Source organism: Citrus sinensis, chromosome 3 (assembly GCF_022201045.2).
Source record: "Citrus sinensis cultivar Valencia sweet orange chromosome 3, DVS_A1.0, whole genome shotgun sequence".
NCBI classification, from domain to species: Eukaryota; Viridiplantae; Streptophyta; class Magnoliopsida; order Sapindales; family Rutaceae; genus Citrus; species Citrus sinensis.
The window spans coordinates 26906980-26913358 of NC_068558.1; the positions used below are offsets into that span (position 1 = coordinate 26906980).

Here is a 6379-nt window from a genome sequence, read left to right on the forward strand (position 1 = left end):
TTTTAATATTCGGATGATTTTGGTGATATTCGAGAAGTTGGTTTGAGAAGTTGGTTATGGAGGATGTTTGGTTATTAAATTATTTCGGGAGTGTTATTTTGTCATTTGCAGGGTTGGATATGTTTTATTTATAAGGGAGACTCTGCCGAAATTTTTATAGATTTGTTATTAATTCGATTTTACGAGTTTAGATAGACTCGCCCTGGGGGAGGTTGCGGGGCAGGTCGTTTCATTTGAGAACCACAAGAAGATTAAAATTGTCATTTTTTAAGTCTTTGTCAACAACAATGCTTATTCACATGTACATAAATTAAAACATGAATTATAAGTGATATTCAAATGAACTTGGCTTAAAAAACAACCTGCGCAACGAGTTTCCATATATTCTTCAAATCAGAAAGGGAAAGTTCTCTGCTAGCTTTTGGTGAACTGTAATCAAAAGAAAGTTGTAGACTTGAACGAGTTTCCATTTCTGCTGGTTTGATATGATATGATACACACACACATACATACATATATGTATGTATCCAAAATCTAGAATTTTATAAAAATCTAAGAAAATTATTAAATTATGAAGTTTAATGGCATAATTACACAATACTATTAAACTACACAATTTAATAACTTTTTCAGATTTTAATAAAGTCAGGGATCCTAATCAAGTAGTCAACAGTGCCATGGTATTCATTAATTACGGATCAACGGCTGAAGTTTTGTTATAATACATAAATTGTCAAGATTAAGGGCCATGGTCAAAAGATTGTGATAAGTGCGAAATATGCAAGGTCTAGTCCACAATAATATCAGTAACTGTAAAAAGGAAGACAAAGAAAATGATTAAATACCATTATCAACTATCGAACAAAAGCGAAGCAAAATGCATGGCATAGACAACGAATCAACAGTTGACGGTTTTTCGCAAAATAATTAAGTTTAACGGCTGTGAACACAACTCAAAATATCATTTTAAATGATATGACTAGGGGTGTTCGCGGATGAAATTTTGCATATTGGATATAAATTCATATCTAATTCACGAATTTACGAATTATAAATTTTCAATTCAATCCAATTCACAAATTGGTGAAATTTAATTCAAATCCAATCAATAAGTTTGTGGATCAGACATAAATTTGACCTAATCCATATTCAATCACCATTTTATTGATTGATTTGTGAATTAACAATTTTTAATTTTGTCCAATCCATGAATTCATTAAATAAGAAAATCTAATATAAAAATAATTTTATTACTAATTAAATTCAAAATTGAATAATATTTAAATAAATTAATTGTTTAAATAAAACCAGAATAATACATTTAAAGTTTCAAAATATAACACAGCAAAGAGAAAAGATCACATTTGTTTAGATTAAAATATAAAAATTAACTAAAATTATTAAAATTAACTATTTAAGAAGTTATATTTGTTTATTTAAATATTTGATTATTAAATTTTTTTATTATTATTGGATAAGATATAATATGGTATTAATGTAATTATATTTTAATTGATTTATTCATTAGTAAGTAGTAATGCCACATTTACAATTTTTATTTTTTAATTTAATATTTTTGTTTGTGGATTTACATAAGTAAATCCATATCTAATCCACTATCTGTTAATTTTTAAATTATCAATTGAATCCAATCCATCAATCCATAAATGAAATTTTTAATGGATTAGATAGATTAAATTAAATTCAAAACACCCATAGATATGACATGAATCAATTAAATAGTGAGATAATGTTATTAAAATTATAAACAATCGTCAAGTATTTAATAAATATATGACACATTATTCACCACGAAAGAAACAAAATCGAAATAAAATTTTTAGATATTTATCCGCTTTTTAAATGATTGCAACAAGTGTGAAACACATGGTTTGATGGTCCACAAAATATATAATTGTCAAAAAGAAGACGGATAAAGTAATTGATGATAAACCATCTTGTACTTTATTGCAGTACAGCATGATTCACACTTATCCATCTTGTACTTTATTGCTGCACAGCATGATTCACACTTTTTGCAATCAGTATTTAAAGAAAAGAGTTTTTAGAGTGCACCAGTGTTACTGTATTTAATTAAAAAATATAAAAAATCACTACATAATTGATGGTTGTATATAATTAGGGAGTTCCTATATTACATTAAATGTAACATATACATTCTACAGTAGTTTATTATTCGACAACAATTCATTATTTATAATTTGTGTGGTTGTTGTGGAGTGTGTATGTTACATTTCATGTAACATAGCATTTGTCATACAATTAAATTAGGCATGTTATATATACATATATATTTTGAATAAAGTATTTTTAATGTACTTTAAAAATTCTCCTATAAACATGATTATTATATGGCAAAAATTCCCACCCTATAAAAGATCTCATCATAGCCAAAAAATAATTATATATTTAAAAGAAAGGGTAGATGTATTTTGAAAGAACGAATTAGATATGGAAATAAATAGTGTGTGTTTATAAAGTCAATAAATGTCAAATGGAATGAATTTAGCGATTAATAATTAGGTTGGTAAACATGAGATCACTTTTTTCGATCAACATTTTTTATTATTAAAATAGGCTATTGAATATTCGTAGCGGACTTAATTCTATTTTCTTCCTCAGCTAAAATACTGTTATCACCAAATTAATTCGTTAATCTCAATCTTGTTAATATATAATTGTTTTAATTATTTATTTATAACTCTCTGGGCAGGTATGCATAGTCGTGTATGTTATTTTGCACGTTAGGCCACGTGTCATCTGATTATCAGTTGGCATCTAAAAGTCTGACTAATGATCAAGTGACACATGGCCAGACACGCACAAGTACATATGCGATGGCAAACACCAAATCAGATTTCGTTATTTATAAATGCAAATTAAGAAAATTAGAAGATCGCTCCTGATTGTCCATGCAATTTTTGTTGGCTCTATTTCGTGATTTCTTCCCATTCATGTAATTCCATAATTAATCCCATAATAAGTAATATAGATCAAGAAGCAAAACAGCAAATAACTAATTCCATAATCCCTAGATTTATGGCATAATCGTATATATTTAATTTTCTAGTTTAGCTTTCTGTAACGCACACCTCTACTGCATAATTCATTAGTCAAGAGTAAACCTTTCGTTTTCTAACGATGAGTATCTGCAAATTAAAAAAAAAAAATTGTGCATTCACATTTTAGTAGCTGCTCGTGCCTGTATTAGTCGTGACTTGCTTTCCTTTCCGCCCCGAAAATCTTAATTCGGGGGATTAATTGATGTCGTTGTTGGGAAAAAATCGAGTTTTTAAATTTTTATAAAACCTTTTAAGATCGTTCTCAGATAATATATAAGAATTTATAATCTAGAAATCGTACCTTGAAAATCCGATTTGGTTTTTTCCGCTGAAGTGATTTAGGCTCCTAGATCACGATCCGTCAACACCATGCTTGTTAGATCACAATCCGTCAACACCACACTTGTTAGATTACGAATTGTCACCAATGATCTTCCAGGTTATGACTCAGGTTCGATCTGCACTTGACGTGTGGGTGCCTTTATCACTACCAAAGCAACTAGCACGAGAAAATTTTTTCTCTCAACAATAGAGAGAAAAATATTTTTCTCTGATCTGTATAAAGTGGCTACTTTCTTTTTCTTTAGAGAAAATAAGTCTTTTATATCTCCCTTTAGTGAAAACTCTAGGCTCCAAAAAACTCACGTTACTTATTTTTTCTATAGGGGACCCACCATATAAAATAACATAAGGCCCCTTACACATAAGCTAATTAAATAGAGCCTCCCACTAAATGATATAATTAGGCTTTTGACCCAAATAACTAGTTATCTTACTTATTAATCCAGTAGTGGTGCAGTCAATTAAATAAGCTAACTCGGGGATCAATTGTGAACATACAATAGTGGCTATAACAATTAGGCCTGTAATTAAACTAGCCTAATTATTTAATTCCAAATCTACTCTACTAAAAGATTGGAATTGACCTCCATAATTGTATGCTCGACTAATAATTCGTCCTAAGCCACATTAATTTCTTTACTGCACAATCCTTTATACCACATCATTAATTAAATCGATATCTTAACTGTCCAATCAATTTAATTACATCTTGTTCCTTGATACTTACTGGTTTTCTCTAATGATCATTTTCAACATACTAAATATGTTGACACACTCTGGCCAGAGAATTCTATGATCAAGTGCTGAAAACCCATCAAGAGATGTGTTGTACAAATTCTATATTGTTAATCCATAACTCCAATACTCATAATTGCTCCCACCAAGATACCAGGTAATCTTGATCATAAGTATGTGTCGTGCCCATTGGTAACTCAAATGGAATAACAATTACAATCATGAAATCACAATTAACTCAAGATTAAGATTACAGTAAAATCAATGCCTATGAGATTTAATAAGTCTGACAGTTATTATAAAGTTAATTAAATTTCATATGTGATCCTGTTCAATGTAGTCGTACTACATCAATAAATTCATACATGATTAAGATAAATCATTCAATAAATTTATTACAGTCTATACCTAAATAAAGTGTCCAACTTTATTATTCAACTGCGAACTAAATTTATTTAATCATAAGATAACTTGTATTTATGTCTTCTGTGAATCCACATGGTGATCACATAAATACATATAATATGATTAATTGGACTTTAATAAAAATATTAATGCAATTAAGATATTTGAATAAAATACCCCATTAATTTTATTAATCAGAAAAAAAATATTTATTACAATTAAATAAACACATATGCTTTTAAAGAATATATTTTCCCAATAGTCGTAGCCTGAAATATTACTGATGTCTTCACTAATTTTATTAGATAGTAGAGAGAAAGTATTCCTTGATGAAATTGTATTTTAGCAGAGAGGAAGTTGTCATTAGGGACATGCTTCTTAAAAATGGGAGAAAAAGTTGTAATGCCATTTTTTTTTACGATGATACGTGCTATTTAAACTAATAAAACATTCTTCGTTAATTATAAAGATCTTGTCCGCTGCGACCTACAACATTAGTTGATTACTAATAAATATCCAGAGTTTGTTTCACAAAAATATTCAAGAAAAGAGAAAGCATAATTAAAAAGATATGGCACAAACAAAATATTACATACTATGCACAATAATTTTATTTATTAAGAAAGACAAATTGCATGAATACAAACAAAGAAAATCTCTTGCATATCTCAAGAGATCTTACTAATTAAACTAAAACAAACTGGCATTCACGCGAAACCATCGACTGGTAATGACAACGAACGGTGCCCACCATTTATTCAATTATTACATATAACACATCCAAAAGAGTAACTCTGTTTATATTTAACCAGCGTGATTAGGGTTCCCTCTATATTGAGAAATCAGAAGAAAATCAAGATTGTGATCCACAACCTCATCATCAGCAACACTTCCAAGATATGGGTCACCCCAACTTTCAGTCCAATCGTTATTACCTGAAAAGTTCATATTATAAAATACACGTATTAAAATAAAAATTATAAATGATGTTCAATTAAAAATGCATGGCCTATATATAAACCTGCGCAAGGAGTTTCCATGATCTTCAAGTCAGAAAGAGAAAAGATCTTTGCTAGCTTCGGGTGAACCGTATTCAAAACTCAAAAGGTAAGTAGTTGAGTTTGAGCGATTTCTAATTTCTGGTTTGATCTTATATATAGATCAAGTAGCCGACACTGCACTGCCAACGTAGCATATATATATATATAATCCATGGAAGACTCTAGATAATGGATCAACGGCTCAGTTTTCATCCTACAATAAGTAGGTAAGATTAACGGCTAGAGTTATTGCATGTGCGCAACATGGTCCACAAAACAAATAATTGGAATAAAAAAGACGGACAAAGTTATAAATACCATTGAACTCGTTGATTAAATACCATTATCAACTACCAAAAAGAAGGGAAGCAATAGTGCATGTATAGACAACGGACCAACGGTTGAAGTTTTTTCGCAAAATAATTGAGTAAGATTAACGGGTATGATCACAATACAAAATTTCATCTCAAATGATATGACATTAATTAATTAAATAATAAGATAATGTAACTAAAATTATAAACAAATATTAAGTAATTGGTAAATATATGACACATTATTTCCCATACCATTCGAGATGCAATTTAAAATAAAGTTTTTAGATATTTATATGCTGTTTAAATGATTGCGACAAGTGTGAAACACATGATCTGATGTTCCCAAAATTATAATTGTCAAAAAGAAGACAAACAAAGCAATTGATGATAAACGATCATTACTTTACTGCAACAAAACATGATTCCCAAAATTATTTTGAAAAACATGATTAATTAA

The 6379-nt window shown here is 29.0% G+C and overlaps 1 long non-coding RNA gene across 1 annotated transcript; it reads right to left on the minus strand.

Moving 5' to 3' along the window:
* Positions 1-5151: 5151 nt before the first annotated feature.
* Positions 5152-5731, minus strand: LOC102616771 (uncharacterized). Its single transcript, XR_372801.2, has 2 exons — positions 5587-5731; positions 5152-5500 (listed from the first exon to the last, which is right to left on the minus strand). It is a non-coding gene; the product is annotated as an uncharacterized LOC102616771 (long non-coding RNA).
* Between the last annotated feature and the right edge of the window lie 648 nt (positions 5732-6379).